The sequence below is a fragment of the Thermobia domestica genome, chromosome 13, assembly GCF_964235325.1.
Source record: "Thermobia domestica chromosome 13, izTheDome1.hap1.1, whole genome shotgun sequence".
Classification (NCBI taxonomy): domain Eukaryota; kingdom Metazoa; phylum Arthropoda; class Insecta; order Zygentoma; family Lepismatidae; genus Thermobia; species Thermobia domestica.
Genome location: NC_137466.1, coordinates 65,690,367 through 65,707,585, shown reverse-complemented (window position 1 = coordinate 65,707,585; position 17,219 = coordinate 65,690,367). Strand labels below are relative to the sequence as shown.

Genomic DNA, 17,219 nt, shown 5'->3' with positions numbered 1-17,219 from the left:
ACATCTGCACAGTAATTAAAAAGTGCACGTAAACAAGAACTAAGACATTCGCAATTACAATAGTTTAATGTTGGTCACTCTCAACTTGGTATAGCGGCATCTTTCATCAAGAAGGTTAAATATAATCACTCAATCAGAACATTAACAATCTTCTCCAATTCTCAATCATGAAGTAACTAACTGATTGCTTCTTCCCATGAAATGCAAACTGTGTCTCTCTTCTACACGCACGCACTTACGAGAAATGACTACATGACGAGACAGGATGGAATCATAGAATCATTCTCAACAACATCCTTTCATTCCACCAAGTCAGCATTAAAAAAAATTATAGTTACAGTGCGGCTTATCTCGGCAAGAACTTGCAATAAACTCCTTTAGAATAGCAAATAATTCAACCTGGCCTACCATAATGCTAATTCAAACTATTTTATTTGTTTGTTCGTTTTTATGGAATTTTCTTTTCAGCAGCGTAGTTTATTAAGACTTGAGACATGGACTATAACTTTAAGAGTCCAAGTGGCTAACTATTATACCGAAATATCCCTATTTCATCCTTTCCTCTTCTCCTCCAACGGGACGGAAAAAGCAAAACAGACTTAAACCTGGAAAAAGCTAAACAAAGACTTAAACTTGAACCTGGTAATACTGCACGTTGAATCAAGCTTCATATCTCCTTACGTTTTTGAACAAACAAACAAAAAAAAAAAAAAAAAAAAGTTTACGATCAAGTGAACATGGAATTGATTGAAAATTCATTAACACATATAGCAGTTCAGTTTGGTCAGTAATGTTTAAAATAGTGTTGCAGGTGTTCTGTTTACTGCAAATGTGCTGTTTCTGCCTGAGCCGCAAAGAACTCTTTGAACGTTTTTGCTGTCAAAACTAATTTGCGCGAAAGTCATATGAGGAGGGCGCAGGGGCGATTTTCTCCCCAGTTTAACAAACGCATGTTTTCTGTTAAATAAATTGTACACTAATACACTAATAAAGAACACCAAAATAAAAAAAAATAAAAAAAATAAAATAAAATAAAACTTATGTCGGACAATCTCATTCCTTTCTGGCAAAATCTGAAATTACGGTACCGCTGATTTAACTCTGAATGAGGGAAAACTAATCGTTCAACTCGGCATAAATACGATTTTCTATGAAGGATGATTCGAGATACGAAAATTGAAAAGGGCAGGATGAAACAGGAACATTTCGGTATAACCTATCTTAACTTGTGTGCAACATGGGGGTTTGTACCAGAATAGTGGTTCGAATCCCACTCTATATAAACAGTACATCCCGTCTCACATCAATATAAACATTAATTTATATACCAATAATTTGATATACGTATGTAGTTCCCATTACTTTTTATAAGAAAAGTTTGTCTTCTTTCCAAAATGAAATTTTGGATAAACTATCCCTTACAAACGTTAACAGATTACATATACCTCAAAGAGTCTCCTCACGGCTACGTGGGTCACATACAATATTCGATTCCCTGTGGGAGATCGCGTATCTGGATCTTTGGTACTTCGGAACTGACTCGTAAAAACCTTAAATGACTAAATAATTTACTACAATTATCTATAATATTTTTTGAAGTTGTGCCAAGTCGAATCAGAGCTGCAGTGTGTCAATAGAATGTGACTCACTGCGATCCATCACCCACCGTGACCCACTCTGACCCACCGATCCACTCTGCTCAGTGCATCTTTTGAACACTGGTGAATTTGTCTACGATTTACTTTGAGGGCCTCCATTTTAATTCCTTTCTCATGTGTTTCCATTTATTACCTCAAAAAAGAATCGGGTACTTATGGACATTGATATTTGCAATTGTGATAATAGCAATAGGACTTACTATGACTTTCGAGACAGTCGCATTTTAAGTTCTCTTTTTACGTTGGGCTTCGAGACTTTCAATTTTCATCCCATTTTTCACTGAAGAGTATATGTAATTTAACAAGGAAATAATTATATATGATAATTAATTGAAATTCATCGTAATATGGTCCATGACAAACATTTCATTTTATATTGTAAAGGTCAGATCCATCAGTATTGTAACAGAGCGGTGCTTGAGCGATTGACCTAGAAATTCAAACTCCGGTTAGTGATAACTTCACAGCCTTGTTTTATTACAAGTGGAAACTCTTTAGTCAGTGTAGAGAAGCGTGTGGGTCATGGGTCACGTTTTCATTGACCCACGCTATCTCTGGAACAAATTAATACCTAATATAAAATTATTTCGTGCTAATTTTATAAGGCATTATTTTATAGGTAAAAACGTTCCTTAGGAATAACTTATCCGGTAGTGAAAACCGCATCGAAATACGCCTACCGTTCAAGATAATTTACAAACATACCATACCTACCTACACAATACATTAGTTTCAAATTATAATACAAAATCGCTGAAGACTGATGCTATCACAAACTCGACCCTAAATCTAAAACTAAGTAGTATTGTTTCTTATGTAGCGCCAGTGAACAATGTATGAAATACAGGATTGGTCTATTGATAACCATAAGAGTTACTTATCTTTTATGAAGAAAACTACAGTGACACATTCTGATAGTAAATCGTTCCTTAAGAAAACGATCAATGTTTATAAATGAGCTACGGTATATAGTAACTTGGCTCGATTTTCAATGCTGTAGTGTTTATCTTTCCCGAAAGCAAAATTTACCTAATCCATATTAAGCAATTCAGGCACACAAGATTTTACTAACGAATAAAAGACAAAAACACTTACGCAATCGCACTTGCTATAATTTGCTTTCTAAACTGACTGTAGAGAAACGTGATTCTAGAGCAAGCAATTAGCACCTGTTGACATTGTTGCGATTTCTAGCAGGAACGAACGTGATTCAATCACAAACACACAGTAATTGGATTATAGTGTAAAAGGTTACGCTTATCAATTTCATGTTCATAAGCTTGTAATTGTAAAAATACGAAATCATACTGCAAATATCATAATCTACCTTCTTTCTTGTAGATATAACATGCTGAACGTGCTGTGCTACATGGTGAACTATTATATCAAGTCACTTGCTACATACTAGAGAGGTCACAGAAGTTAACTACTTTATAGTCTTAAAATAGGCTCAGGCACATACCCTGCGATGGTTTATTGCATTAGTACAACAGCCCAATCAATGGCACACGTGCTGCAAACGTCATTTCTTAAATGTTGGAATTACCTAGGGAGAAAGAGTTCAAATGAAGTAAAAATGGTCTAACTGCGTGTACTTGATATTTGGTTCACAAACGTCTTCACAATCGTGCAACATTGAAGGGCACGTGCAGGACAATTTTCCGTATTTTCCCTGGATACAGAAAGCAAGGCGACAATTCACTGTCACCGCCATTTGATAACTACTTCATAGAAGTCCAGCTCCAGTTTTTAATGAGTTTGGCTTACCAAAAACTCGTTTATATTATGTATTCTGTCTGTGAAATATATTATATATATATCGAACTACTTGATACATTGACAATTTTTGGCCAGGATGTATACAATCGAAGGTTAGGAATCGAGATTGACGATGGAGGTGATTCACTCAGCTGACCCCAAGACATAGATAACCAAAAATCTCTTCACCATGTATTCCCAGGGGTATATAATCGGATTTTATCCACGTTGGTAGACTACCCGCAATGCTGTCGAGATTAACACGTTAGTATAATGCTAAGGATGGAAAATACTAATCTATCCGTAAAATATATATATATATATATATATATATATATATATATATATATATATATATATATATATATATATATATATATATATATATATATATATATATAAATTGAAATCAAATGACTTCTTACACGACAGATCTAAAGAGAAACATTTTCTATTTTCAAATAATTAATATGAAAGCACATTTCATTTAATGAGAAATATTTGAAGAGTTTCGTCTATCAAAATCCAAACTCCCTAATGGGTGTACAGTATGATGTTGCTAGTAAAAACTTGTAAACAAAATAAATTTAAGTAATACTAAATGTACACTCATGTCCAAAATTATTGTCGCATGTCTATAAATATGATATTGTAGGAATATAACTTGATAACGAATTCGCCCGGTGTTTCTTCTAATGTTAGTATGTGTATAATCGGAAAAGACATGTATGTGGCAAATTTCAAGTCAAAAAGGCAGTAAATAAGAATAAAACAAAAATAAAACTTTCTTGTCCATTTAGCAACATTTTGTTTTACTTACTCTATTTTTCGTAATTATAATTCTTTTCCTATGAACTTTACCACAAACATACCTTTCCCGATTATACACATATTATCAATATTAAAAGTACCCTGTAAAATCACTATAAATTATATTCTTACAAGAAGACAGTTATAGATATGCGACAATCATTTTGGAAATTAGTACACACACATTTTGATAAAGGGACATATTACCTAGACTTGAAGAGAAACAAAATTAGTGTTCATTTCAAAGGGGGAGGAAACTATATTCTTCCGTATAAATCAATGATTAAAAATAAAGATAGCGAGGCGCAATATCGATAAGATTATTCCTTACTAAATACCTAACTTCTTTTATACGAAATCTAAAGTACATATATGGTAGTAGGAACATTCCCGCTGTGTATTAGATGACCTACATCTTAATTACAATGAGCACAATACATACTGTAAATGTCACCATTCTAATTTCCGATATAACTCAAATGCAGGAAACCCTACAAATCATTAGATCAGTTACCGGTCCTCTACAAACCAAAGACGAAGACAATCACCTGTATGCATCAAGGTATACCAGATGTTCCATTTGACTTATGACAACCAATAAAATAATAATAATAAAAAAACCGAAGTAATCACGGTCATGATTAATTAAAGCATGAGTTTTATACATACATAAAATAGACCTGGAACTTTGCTGACGGGTGAGAACTCACAAAGAACACCCGATTACATAGAAACAATAATGAAGTTAAATAAGATACTCACTTATCGGGAAGTTAAATTCTATGAATGCATGACAAATTAACTTCCCTTTCCGATTTTATCAATTTCTCTTGTGCCATTTGTTAGCTACGAGCTTTCACTTTTTTATCATTGCTGTTGAAAAAAAAAAAAGAAAATACTTTTCTGTACATTACTTTCTACCAAGATAATACTGTGTTGACGTAATAAAACACTATTGCTCTATTACATGAAGATAAGAGAACTAACGTAATAATTATGTCTACAATATTCCATTAACCTCACATTTCATGGATATTTCAACAACACAATCCAAAGTAAAAGCTCAAACATTACTACTAAACGTTTATGAAGTTTGAAATATCGGTGTGCATACATGAGCCTACCTTAAATCTAAATTTCTTGAAGTCACCGGTCTTCCGCAAATAGCTTCGTTTTGGCATAAGACCTGAACTACCCGTTTTAAGACTGTGAATTTATTTTTTCCCCTTCTAATTTTACCTTGCATTACGGAGTCCCTTCGTGGCTAAGCGGACAGCGTACAAGCCTTTGGCGTGGGAGACCCGGGTTCGATTCCTGGCGGGAGCTCATGTGTTTCGGATTGCATGCTAATCAATAGGTCCAGTCTCACATAGCCTCTATGCTGAAAGGGACTCTAAACCACCTCAACCTTCCATTACGCATCTTACAAGAAAATTCCTTTTCAAATAATGTCCTAACGATTTTATTAAGATCACGCATATGGGATTAAATATATATATATATATATATATATATATATATATATATATATATATATATATATATATATTTCAGTATCTACGTCCGTCACTCCATACGATAACCCTTGAAGGAAAGCGAATTTTCGAACTTTATTTATTTTGCAATAGATAGCTAGATCGATTATGTCGACCGAGCTCGTTAACAGAATCAATCTGTTAAAATCTTCGCGGATAACGGTGACTAACGGTAGCTGTCCATTATCCCAATTTCTGCTGCTGAAACAAAAGGTAGGAGTGGAACATCTCGACGTTAGATGACAGCAAACATCCTTCAGCAGCTGACATCTACTTGAAATTGAAACTTCTAGTGCGTAATCCTTTTTACTGCCTACTAGTTTTTTTTTTTTTTTTTTTTTTTTTTTTTTTTTTTTTTTTAAATTTGCTCATCATTCTCAGTGTGGTTTGTTCCCTTAACACTTCTCATTGATTTTTTTGCACTAGATACTTTATATTTCTTCTAAATTTTTCACTGCTCATTTGTAATATTGATGTTTCTTCTCTGTACATACTCTATACAAAATTGTTACGGTATCAGTTGTTCACAACTCTGTACATGTAGTAGTCATTCTTCCACCAATTCGGAAGCACAGAGATTATCATAAAAAGTGTAAACAATTACAATATGCATATACTGTAGTACGGAAAAGTTGTACTTTCGTAACTTAGTATTCAAATAGGACTAATAAAAACAAAATAAGGCAGCATGAACAAAATCTCAAAAATAACAGTCATGTGCCTATATTTGTTTGATTCATTGGAAGATAAATTTATTGTTGCAGACCGAAATTATAGGCTACTGAACGGAAGTGAAGGTTTAACGTGGCACGTCGCCAATCATGCAAATTTATTCACCTACAACCAGTAACTATTACACACATAAAAGTTTATAATGCAACTAATTAAGACGATAACATACAAAGATTTCAGAGTGTATATGTACTTCGACTGCCGAAATTTCAATTACATAATAATCCCCTTCTCCGTCCCCAAAAGTAAAGACATTGGCATAGGACGACGGCTGGTAACACTAGATACAATTTGCACACATTGTACACTGTAACGCATGTGATTCGCTCCTTGCCAAGCAAAGTTTTTTTTTTTTTTTTTTAACTTAATAGTATATATATCAGCAGTGCTCACTGACGACGCTAAATGGGAGGAGGCAAGGGACCTGCTTCCCGTGATAACTGTCTTCCCAACTGCCCCCAGACATTATATTGTAGTAGGACAAAAATGGAAAACTAATATTTTTGTATTCAAAAAATACCCATTCCCTCAAAAAAATCTGCTGCGCCGGTTGACGACCCCTCCCAGGAAATTAAAGCTGATGTCACCAACACTTTAATAAAAGTCATTTATCAACAGTATCTTTAGATTAGAAATTTCATACTTGAAAACATTAAAATAGTGTAGGGCCTTTGTGTATATTTAGCATATGATTTGCTCTTAAGACCGAATAGGGCTATGTCCAAATATGAACTGTTCTTTTATCTCGTTCTTGAAAAGTTCTATATAGAGAGAACAACTCATCCATAGTTGTCATTCACTGATCGCAATCAACGCTTGATAACACATTAGACTATCTTATGACATGTTACCTAATAAGTAATATTCAATGCGCTGTTATTTGAGTCGTTGTCAATCAAGCTTCCTCAAGAGGACTGAACTTCATTACTGCAACCATAAAATAATAACCCTGAGCTTGAAGATTCTAATCTGTCAATGGATGAGTCAAGTGGTTTCGTCATTTCCGCTCTCAACTTACGTGCAAGGAACTAAAACACATATTTCGGTTCCAAACAAAGAGTCTGCTAGCTAAAGAAAACACATGCCGGTGTTATGTTTCACTATTTTCCTGTAAATATGCTCCCCCCTCCCTCAATTGCATTCGTGCTCAATATGCTCGATAGTTTCCTCTTTCAGAAACAAAAATTGCAATGAATGAGTTAAGCATAACGTGTTTCCGGTATTGTTACATGAGCTACTCATGAACCTTACACTGATATGTTTCGGATTGCCTCAAATATTATAATGAAAGAGAGAAATGCTTTTGTTTATTAAATTTGCGAGAAGAAAAAAAAAACTTGAAAGAGCAAAGGGATCAAATATGAGGAGCGTAAAGAAATGTAATTACATGAAACTAAAGTAAAATATGGGAAGGTTCTACAACACAGCCCCCTCCCCCCATATAGGTTAGTAGCTAGGTTGGTTCCTTTCTCTACCAAAGTTGAAGGACGTTTAGCAGACGGGATCCAACTATTTTTTCTAAATTTAGGGGGAACGGGGTCCAGAAATTTCGGTAGTTTCTGTTCACATTAGGTTAGTTTCGGTTATGTTAGGTTATTTTATGTTAGATAATATTAGTGTATAACATAATTTCCGAAAAAATAATAGAATTTCGCATATTTCTATTAATATTAGGTTATTTCAGGTTACTTCAGTTTATGTTAGGTTAGGGTATTTGTATCTTCCAATTTTTTACGTACTTCTGGACCTCTTCTGCTAATCATTTACCAAGTTTAACATTTAAATCACATAGTATTGCCGAACGAGCGTTAGCGAATGAAGGCGGATTAGAGCCCCGCAGGGCACATTGTTTTCGTTCTAGAACCTTGCCGTAAAATACAGTGACCTATGCTTTCGTTACCTAGCAGGTGTACTGTTTGGAACCTAAAATTCGACTTCTGAGACCTTCAACTTCAGTTGAGATGAGAAGTTACGAAATTTCCTGGCTGATAAATTACAAATTCTCTGCATTAGAAATTGTTTATTTTTAAGATGGAGCTGAACTACTTTTTGAGGGATGATTTTATTTTAATAAATTTTCCATTACTATAAAGTGTTACAATGAAGATATACTGTACATACGAGGGTCATTCGGAAAGTAAAGAACGTTTTGCGCTAGCGCGTGCGCGTGTTCCCCCAGCCCCGCTGCCGCTGGGTTATTGACCTGGGCATGCTTTAGCCTCATTCTGGCACCAGCTGCGATCCGCTACGGTCCGTTATTGCTTAGCTGTGCGATTGTAAAATGTGCGATACAATTACTGATCCCGCCAAGTGTGAGGTTCGTAGTGTGATAAGATTTTTGAATGCAAGAAAAGTGCGTCCGATAGAAATTTATAGACAAATCACTGAGGTGTATGGAAATGTAATGAATGAAGCATCAGTTCGTAAGTGGTGCATTAAGTTTAATGACGGACGGACGAATGTGCACGATGAGGAACACTCGGGCCGGCCTTCTGTTGTGACTGACGAACTCAAAGGAAGAATTGAGCGGAAAATTCAAGAGGATAGGCGATTCACTATTGATGGGCTGCACGAATTCTTTCCTGAAATTTCAAGAACTTAAGGAAGCTGTTAGTGATTGGTTCAACAGTTTGGCGGCAACTGTGTATGCCGAAGGCATAGAAAAACTTGTACCACGGTATGACAAGTGTTTAAATTTACACGGCGACTATGTCGAAAAGTAACTTAAGTATCACATAGTATGTAACACAAATTTCGCCTTTGTATATCAGTTATTAAAGTGTTCATACAAAAACGTTCTTTACTTTCCGAATGACCCTCGTATTTATATCCATCAGACGATGACAATCAATACACTACTTTGCCGAATTTTGTACACGGACCTCCACTACATCAATCCATCCAATTGATCTTAAGTTTTGTGAATAACAAAGACAATGAAGAATTAAAAAAAAAAAAAAAAAAAAAGTATATGCAGTAAAATGCTCTTAAGAAATGAATCAATGGTTGTGTCCAGACGTTATTCTTATCGACTAGAAATCTTGGTATTGCAGTTTACAACGTCATAATGTATGTGTCATGTAATTCACTTTCGATGAGAATGGGAGTGCAATGTATCAAACAGTAGGGTTGCTAGGTCAAGAAAGCATAAGCCAGTAAATAAATGATATATTCATGCACTAAGTTTTCTCATCTAGATATTTATTCTTTACAGCTTATACCTGAAATTTAGAGCTACGGCTCTGATAATCCTGTGCTGTCCTGGGAGAGAAAAATGAAATGAAATTTAAGTTTTACGTCCCACGGATATGACGGTTAGGCTAAAGGAGATGGTGATGATGACAAATGAATTAAATGGTGGAACGAAGATGTGGGAAGAAAAGGGAGAACCCAAGAAAACCCACGAGCACGGTGTTTGTCCACCACAAAGTTCACACGGCGCGAGCTGGGATCGAACCAGGGACCTCCAAGCACCGGAGGTGAACGCTCTATCACAGAGCCACCGCGCCCCCAAAAATACGAAAGTGAATGCTGCCAAGTTCCTTAAAATAAAATCAGGACTGACATTTATAAAATCTGAAATAAAGAATTTTGTATCTTCCGTAATGATTAATTCTTCAGACGGTGTGGCATATAAACAATATCTAAACGGAAAGGACTGGTGTGGTTATAATTATTTAATTTGTAAAGTCATTCAATATCACTGGCGGATCCCACGGGAAGGAGCCGCCTCCCTAATTGCTATCCTTTTATATACATATATACAGGGTGGCGCCGAGCCAACTGAGATTTCAAACTTTAATATTGCGCAGGCGTAATATCTTGGTTGGCGGGGTGGGAAACGAAAGAGGAAAGAACATGCATCGATGCATGGTCAGTCGCAATGGAGCATTGAAGCACAGAACATTGCGTTCCCGGGGGCGAAACAATGTTGGATTCTCCACGTTCACAGGATTTCGCACTGTTCTTGAAACTCCATGTTTTACATTTAACATACCAGTCTCTTCAATCTTCTTCAACCACGCCAATATTGCAAGACGGAACCCTACCATGTCAACCACATTAAGGTTTCGCACTATAGACTTATTCAAGTTTGAAATGCGTCAGTCGGCTCGGCGCCACCCTGTATAAGATATTGCAGTAATTTACTCTGGTTTAATGTAAAATTGTGTATATGGAGTTACCCTCATCGTCCAGGAAGCAAATCCTCCCCCCCCCCTTAAACCACTCTTCTGGATTCGCTAATACCTAATACCTAACATTGGCTTAAATGGCTCTTACGTTATCCATTTTTTGTGTCTCTGAAGACTGACTGATAGCCCTTTCTAGGAACATCGCAAGGGGATGGTCAAGGGACCCGGACTCCTTCCCCAGAGTTCACAACTTTCCTGTAAATTTAGTCTAATTTTTAGTGTGATTCTACAAATTTTAAATGTAATTTATCCACATATTGAATTTGGACACACCCAGAAATAAAGTTCTACGTACACCTCTGGCCGTTCTTAAATGGTTGATCACATCTGAAAAATATGTAGACATATTGAATATGTATGCCTTCATTCTGTAGAAAAGATTAATTGATTATAAATTTTAAAAAGAAAGTTTACCTCCGTGAACGCTTTTGGTCTAACCCTCTCTCAAGTAGGTTCTTTACTAACTTGTACAGACCAATAATTAATTACAGGCAAAGCTGCGCCCCCTCTTGGATTGATGAACTGTCAGAAGACTACGTCCTAACAAGAAAAAGAAGCCTGCTCGAAAGCCTTCCCCCCCTCCATCCTCCAGCTCATCGATCGTGTCCTTCACGACGAAACAGGTTATCACCAAGAGAAGTCATTTCAGTTCACACAAGGTTAATTCTTCTTGAAAAATGATACAAATTAGCAGTAGCAACGTATGTAAATGAACATTCATTCATATTTAATACAATCTTCCTCAGTGAAACATCCCCTCATAAGGCCTTCCGTAAATCGGATCAATGTGAATATTGGAAATTTAAATTTAAACCTCAAACCTCTTTTGGAACAAGCATGTTTGTTCCAGTAAATCGTCTTTCTAAGATCACATTGCTAGGGAATTGGGGCCAAATATATACAGGGTGGACTATTTATTGTCATACACCCTTGTACCTTTTAAACTAGTAAGTACATAACGCTGAAATTCCATACCGTACAAAAATCAATAAGGGACATCGTTTGACTTACACTCATACCACTAGGTAAACAGTGTTGCCAATCCAAGTTGTCTATTTGTTGCCAATGTTGCCTATTTTACATATAGTCACTACAACTAATTACATATTTCGTATCTACGTGTAAAACGAAATCTTACAATATCACACTTGTTATGCAGTGTTACAAACTAAGGACGCTACACTATCACAAACAACGAAAAACGACGAAGTTTTGGAGGGTTGTACAAAAGCAACAACGGAAGTCACATAATACTAGAATATTTATGCTAGTAATATATTAACTAAAATGCATCATTAGTTTACTCATATTTGTATATAGGGTGTCTACGTCCTGCATGAATTAGTTGCATGGCAACATGTAGCAGAAGACTGCAATGCAGTCCATATGTTAAGACAAAGAAGAGCTGAACACAGACTCGAAACCAGCCACAGAGGTTTGGGCGGGCAAGTCATTAAAAATTATCTTACTAACACCTTTTTTTTTTTTTTTTTTTTTTTTGTATTAATTATATCATTTTGTATTGAAGTCTGGAGAGGCCACCCCTAGCCCCCTCCCTCTAGTTGTGGGCCTGGGTGAACATATAAAGAGCCCCCATTACCTTCAATAGCTTAGGGCTTCAACAAACCTAAATCCAGCTCTGCTTAGAAGTACCATATAACACTACTATCTCAGACTACATGTAACTTCCAAGGTGAACTTAGTCTGCAACTATATTTAAATTGATAGCTTCTCTTAGAACACTCCCACCAGTACAAACCTCCCTATTTAGCATTCAAAAACACGCGGTAACTGTGACATACCTTGTCCCAGCTACAGAAGACACAAATGCAACGACTGCCATACTTGTTAGGTCCGATAAAATTCAGTAATGTCAAGTAAAATAATTTTCTTCATAAAATATTTGGTTTAACTTTACAATGTCCGCTCCAGCTGGCACACTCATTCAGAAACGAGAAATTACTCTACTAATTTTATGAAAATAGATTAAAACTTTCCTAACCTTAAGCTAAGGCGTTCCTACCCATACCCTATCTTACTCTACTCTACCCTACCCTACTATATACCCTTCTGACAGCGGCCCTATTTATTGATGCGCAGCTGCAGCGTGTATCGTAAAATACTACTTCAAATATCTTATAAAATAAAATGAAGACCTGTAACTATCAATCCACGTTTCGTAAATCTATATATAATCCACCGTTTGTAAGATCTCTCAAGCGTTCCAAGTGTCTCCACTAATACTTCAATTGAACGAAAAATGTGGCTCTGATCTTAAAAAAAAAAAAAAAGTCCTTTATTATGTATATCAGAGGTGGCCAACATGTTGATCGTGGTGGTCTGTATCAATCACTCTTTCGTAACTCGTTTTAGCGGATTTTTGAATAGATAAAGTAGCTCTCATACCGGTAAGGTTCTAGATTACTGGTCCCCCTTCCCATTGAACAGTAATAAAGACAGAAAACAACGTGCCCTGCGGGGCTCTAACCCGCCTTCACTCGCTAACGCTCGCTCGGCAATACTGTATAAGTTAAATGTATAAACTTCAGTACAGAAAGAAACCTACCCAGCTACTAATTTACATGGGGGACCAGTAATCTAGAACCTTCCCCTCATACCTAAAAACGTTAAGATACCCTGATGTAGGTCTCTACATACATCTATATTAGTCAGTTCACAGAAGTATATTAGTCTTTCCGGGATTAACACATTGGTTAACACTAGAAAAGTAGTACCAAATGTTTTAACAGCTGTAGCTTCTAGTACGTAAACTAATGTTGGCATATGACAGACTTTCCGAAAGTACTTTTGCAAAGAAAAATTTAAATATACCACACAAAATCATTCTAATAAGCATAAATTTATTTGAAGATCAAAATTAGAGCAGCAGTCTATACTAATTTTATTTTTAACAATTGAACGAAAAATTGATCAGAAGGGGAAAAATGCTTCCAAGATTAGCCTTACATAGCATTTGACACACGAAGTTAACTTCTCTAGCAGTAATTGACTTTCAAGTTCATGCAATATTCTATACAACGTCCAAAAACTCTTGGTATTATCCCAAATTCATTGAACTCACTTGCTTCATGACAAAAATGAACCGTCACAGCTAGAGTATTGGATAATGGAAACAATTAAAACGCATGATATGAAGTCATTATTACATATCAGAAATTTTGAAAGAACGACTGCGAAAAAAAAAAAAAAGTTCAATTTACTAAAGGGTAACAATTCCACGAAAGAAATGTACTCCGTGACCTGATGCTAAATACATGTTAGGGTTGGCAGCACTGCCGAATGTCAATGCAACGTATCATAATGTGCTGAAAAGAAGCATTTTATGCAGCAATAACCTTGAAGCATCATCTTTCGAATACATGACAAACACTTCCATATATATCACACTTTAAAAAGCGTAGTTACAATTTTCCTCTATCATTGCGAGGGTTGAATCTATGTTTCGTCAGCCGTTGGGGACCATGATTATGATCAGGTTTCCTGGAATAGGGAACACTTGATTCGCGCAAGCGACAAACTCACTTCTCAGAGAAATGATTCACCACGGAGTCGATATTCCCCGAAGTTCACAGGCAGAAATACCCTACTTATAAATCGAGAACATTGTTGCACACATCATTTAACGCAGTAAGCATGTAAAAATTAGTCTAAAACAACTTTTTTTTTTTTAAGTGAACATGAATCATGTTATTTAGTAAGTAAATGAAATAGGAATGAACCCAATGTTCCTCTATAGATCTTTTTTCTCTATTTTAAATGTCAATACGTTTACAGAAATTTCCATTCCACTTATTAGAGCTGAATAGATAATTGTGATTTGTATGTACAGTATATATATTCTTTGTTAGCAGCAGGGCTATATAGGAAGAGAATTTCAAGTGGGACCTGAACCACTGTGATGCATTCACCTGAAATCGAATCCGGACCCTGGTTCACCTAAGACATACACGCTGACCTTTAAAAAGGCCAGCGAGTAGGGCTCGATGATTGTGAGAAAGGGTATCAATTACTTCAGTAAACTTTGTCACAGTATACTTTTACCCTTTACACTCAAGCTGATTTACAATGTTAAATATTCGACTAACATGTTTGAACAATCTTCGATAATTTTCACCAACGAGGGTTCATATATCTTAACGTGGAATGTTGCAAGCCCGTATCCAGGGGGCTCCCCCCCCCCCCGAAAATCTTCACGGTAGGCTTGCAAATGAACTATAATATAGTGATGAACTATACTACGATTGGATCGGGCCTCCTAATTTCTACCGCCCCCATATTATATATATATATATATATATATATATATATATATATATATTTTTTTTTTTTTTTTTTTTGGCTGGCTACGAGCCTTGTATGTACTCTCACCGGGAAATGAACTCTGATCTTAGACATTTAGGGTGCAAGTGCTAATCAGAGGTAACACACATTATGTACAAAAAATCAAAACCTGGTTGTAATTCAGCCTTATAGAAGTATAATTCGAATGTATATTACGGCTATCATTAATGGAATCATTTATTACGAAAGTATTAGTATGACAGATTTGAAGACAGTACAGAAAGCATTCTACATCGAATTCATACTCATGATGTGAACCGGATTTAGAAGAAAATATGTAACTACAGTTCAACCCTGTGCTTCTTCCTCTTTTAATAGAAATGTAAATAACATTCGACCAAATCGAATCATTGGGCAACATTAATATTAGTATCCTATACATTGGAACAATTCAAGGTAAGGATCAGAATTCGCAGCAAAAGTTGTACCATGCTGTTTGTTGTTCAACAACCCTTTCCTACATCGATATGGTCCTACATAACCTGACACGTCCGAACTTCACATGCTCCTATTAGGAATCGAAATTCAGTGTCCCAAACCCATTTAACTAGGGGGAGGGGAAGCACTCTGCAGCACAAAATTTTGCGAATGTGGCATTGAACCTCTGGATCCCATAATCCAGAGTTCGCAGTCAGTATTCTAACGTCAAGTTAGAGAATTTTCTTCGCAAAATTGTATCATGACATACCTATTGCTGCTGCGGAAAATAAATAAAAATAAAATCCAAAACTTGTTTTAATCGAGTCAATCTGAATCGTTGTTAGACGGAATCAGAAATTTCAAACAACTAAAACTCTGAAATCTGATTTATGAGAAGGCCCGATATTTGTAAACAAAGCACTTTCAATTTGTCAAATACATTTCGTTTACGGCAATAAATATTTCGTTTAGCGAAACTAGGGTGTTCAGTAATGAACGATAAAGTCTTATATGAGCAGATTACATTATAGTTCTATTACCAAATTACAAACACACAAAACTCACAATATAAAACAATTCAAAATAAAGAATCGTGTTGCTTACCTGCAAAATTTATGTCCAAGAATTCAAGCAGCAAGAACTCGAATTAGAAATTCGAACTTATCTCTCCTAATGTCACACAAAATTCTCACTTCAATAGTGAGACACAATGCTCAATTACTAAACAGTCACCTATACATCACCACAGTTTATGAACCAGTTTTCGGCCATACAAACTTTTTGTTGTCAAATTCACTTAAGTTCACCAAAAAAGAAAACAGATCAGTTGTTTTAAAACAGAACTGCACTCACGTTGGTGCTCCAAAACTAATTTCATATCCACTCAAACACGAAATCTTAATAACCATTGGAGAATACATGTTATCTCCAAAACCTCCAACAGGGCTTTCAGTTCAAGAAAGAACCACCAGCCACTATGAGAGCTGTGCAAAGACTGACTTGGAACTTCAGTGAGACAAGCAACAACCCACACCAGTCCATTAGCCAAGCCCAGTGAACAAACTTCTCTCTGCCAAGCCGTCTCTCGCTCTCTGCAACAAGCGTGTCAAAACAGCCTGCTACAACACACAAACCAAGCGGGAATGTTTTGGGTTATGGAACCCTATGTTCTCGCTTTGTATGTCTATATCTGGCTCGTTGCTTTGCAATTGGAGATTGCTGGCACTTTGAGGAAAGGATTCTGCTCTCACTAGCAGCCTCTTTCCTGTTGCCCAAAGAAATTATCTTCACCCCTCGTAACATGCCAGCTTTCGACGTACTGAGCTCTGCTTCTCTGATCGTTGTTGTAGAAAAATGGCTGCCGCACTCAAGCTCCCTCATTGTTGCCAAACCGTCTTCCACTCATCGTTGTCAATATTCCGCTATTTACAAACCAAGATATGAGAATTAAATAACAAAGGCAATGACTAAAGGATAATTTATTCATAAAACATTTTAATTTTAAATCTAGGTGTACTTGTAATCAGTATACTCCTACGAAATGTCAAATCACGTAGATTTGACAACGTGGAACATCGGGGAGAGTGCTTGCGCAGTTCGGTCTGGTAGCACCAGCTGATTTCACTGGCAAGGTCGACTACTTCCCCTGTACTAGGCTCGTCCCATCTCTCTACCTGGCACGACTAACGCACAGTCCCAGCTGATGGCTGCTGGACAACAAAACACAGCTGTTGTTGGCTGCCAGTAGAGGA

The 17,219-nt window shown here is 36.3% G+C and overlaps 1 protein-coding gene across 2 annotated transcripts in view; it reads right to left on the bottom strand.

Moving 5' to 3' along the window:
* atos (atos homolog atossa) overlaps nucleotides 1–16,947 on the bottom strand; it is a 175,214-nt gene extending 158,267 nt beyond the window's left edge. Inside the window, exon 1 of one of the 2 annotated variants that reach the window (XM_081735843.1) lies at nucleotides 16,072–16,947. The gene's annotated coding sequence lies outside the window, so the exon portion shown is untranslated. The remainder of the gene's footprint in view (nucleotides 1–16,071) is intronic. The other variant, XM_081735841.1, reaches the window with a different exon arrangement.
* Between the last annotated feature and the right edge of the window lie 272 nt (nucleotides 16,948–17,219).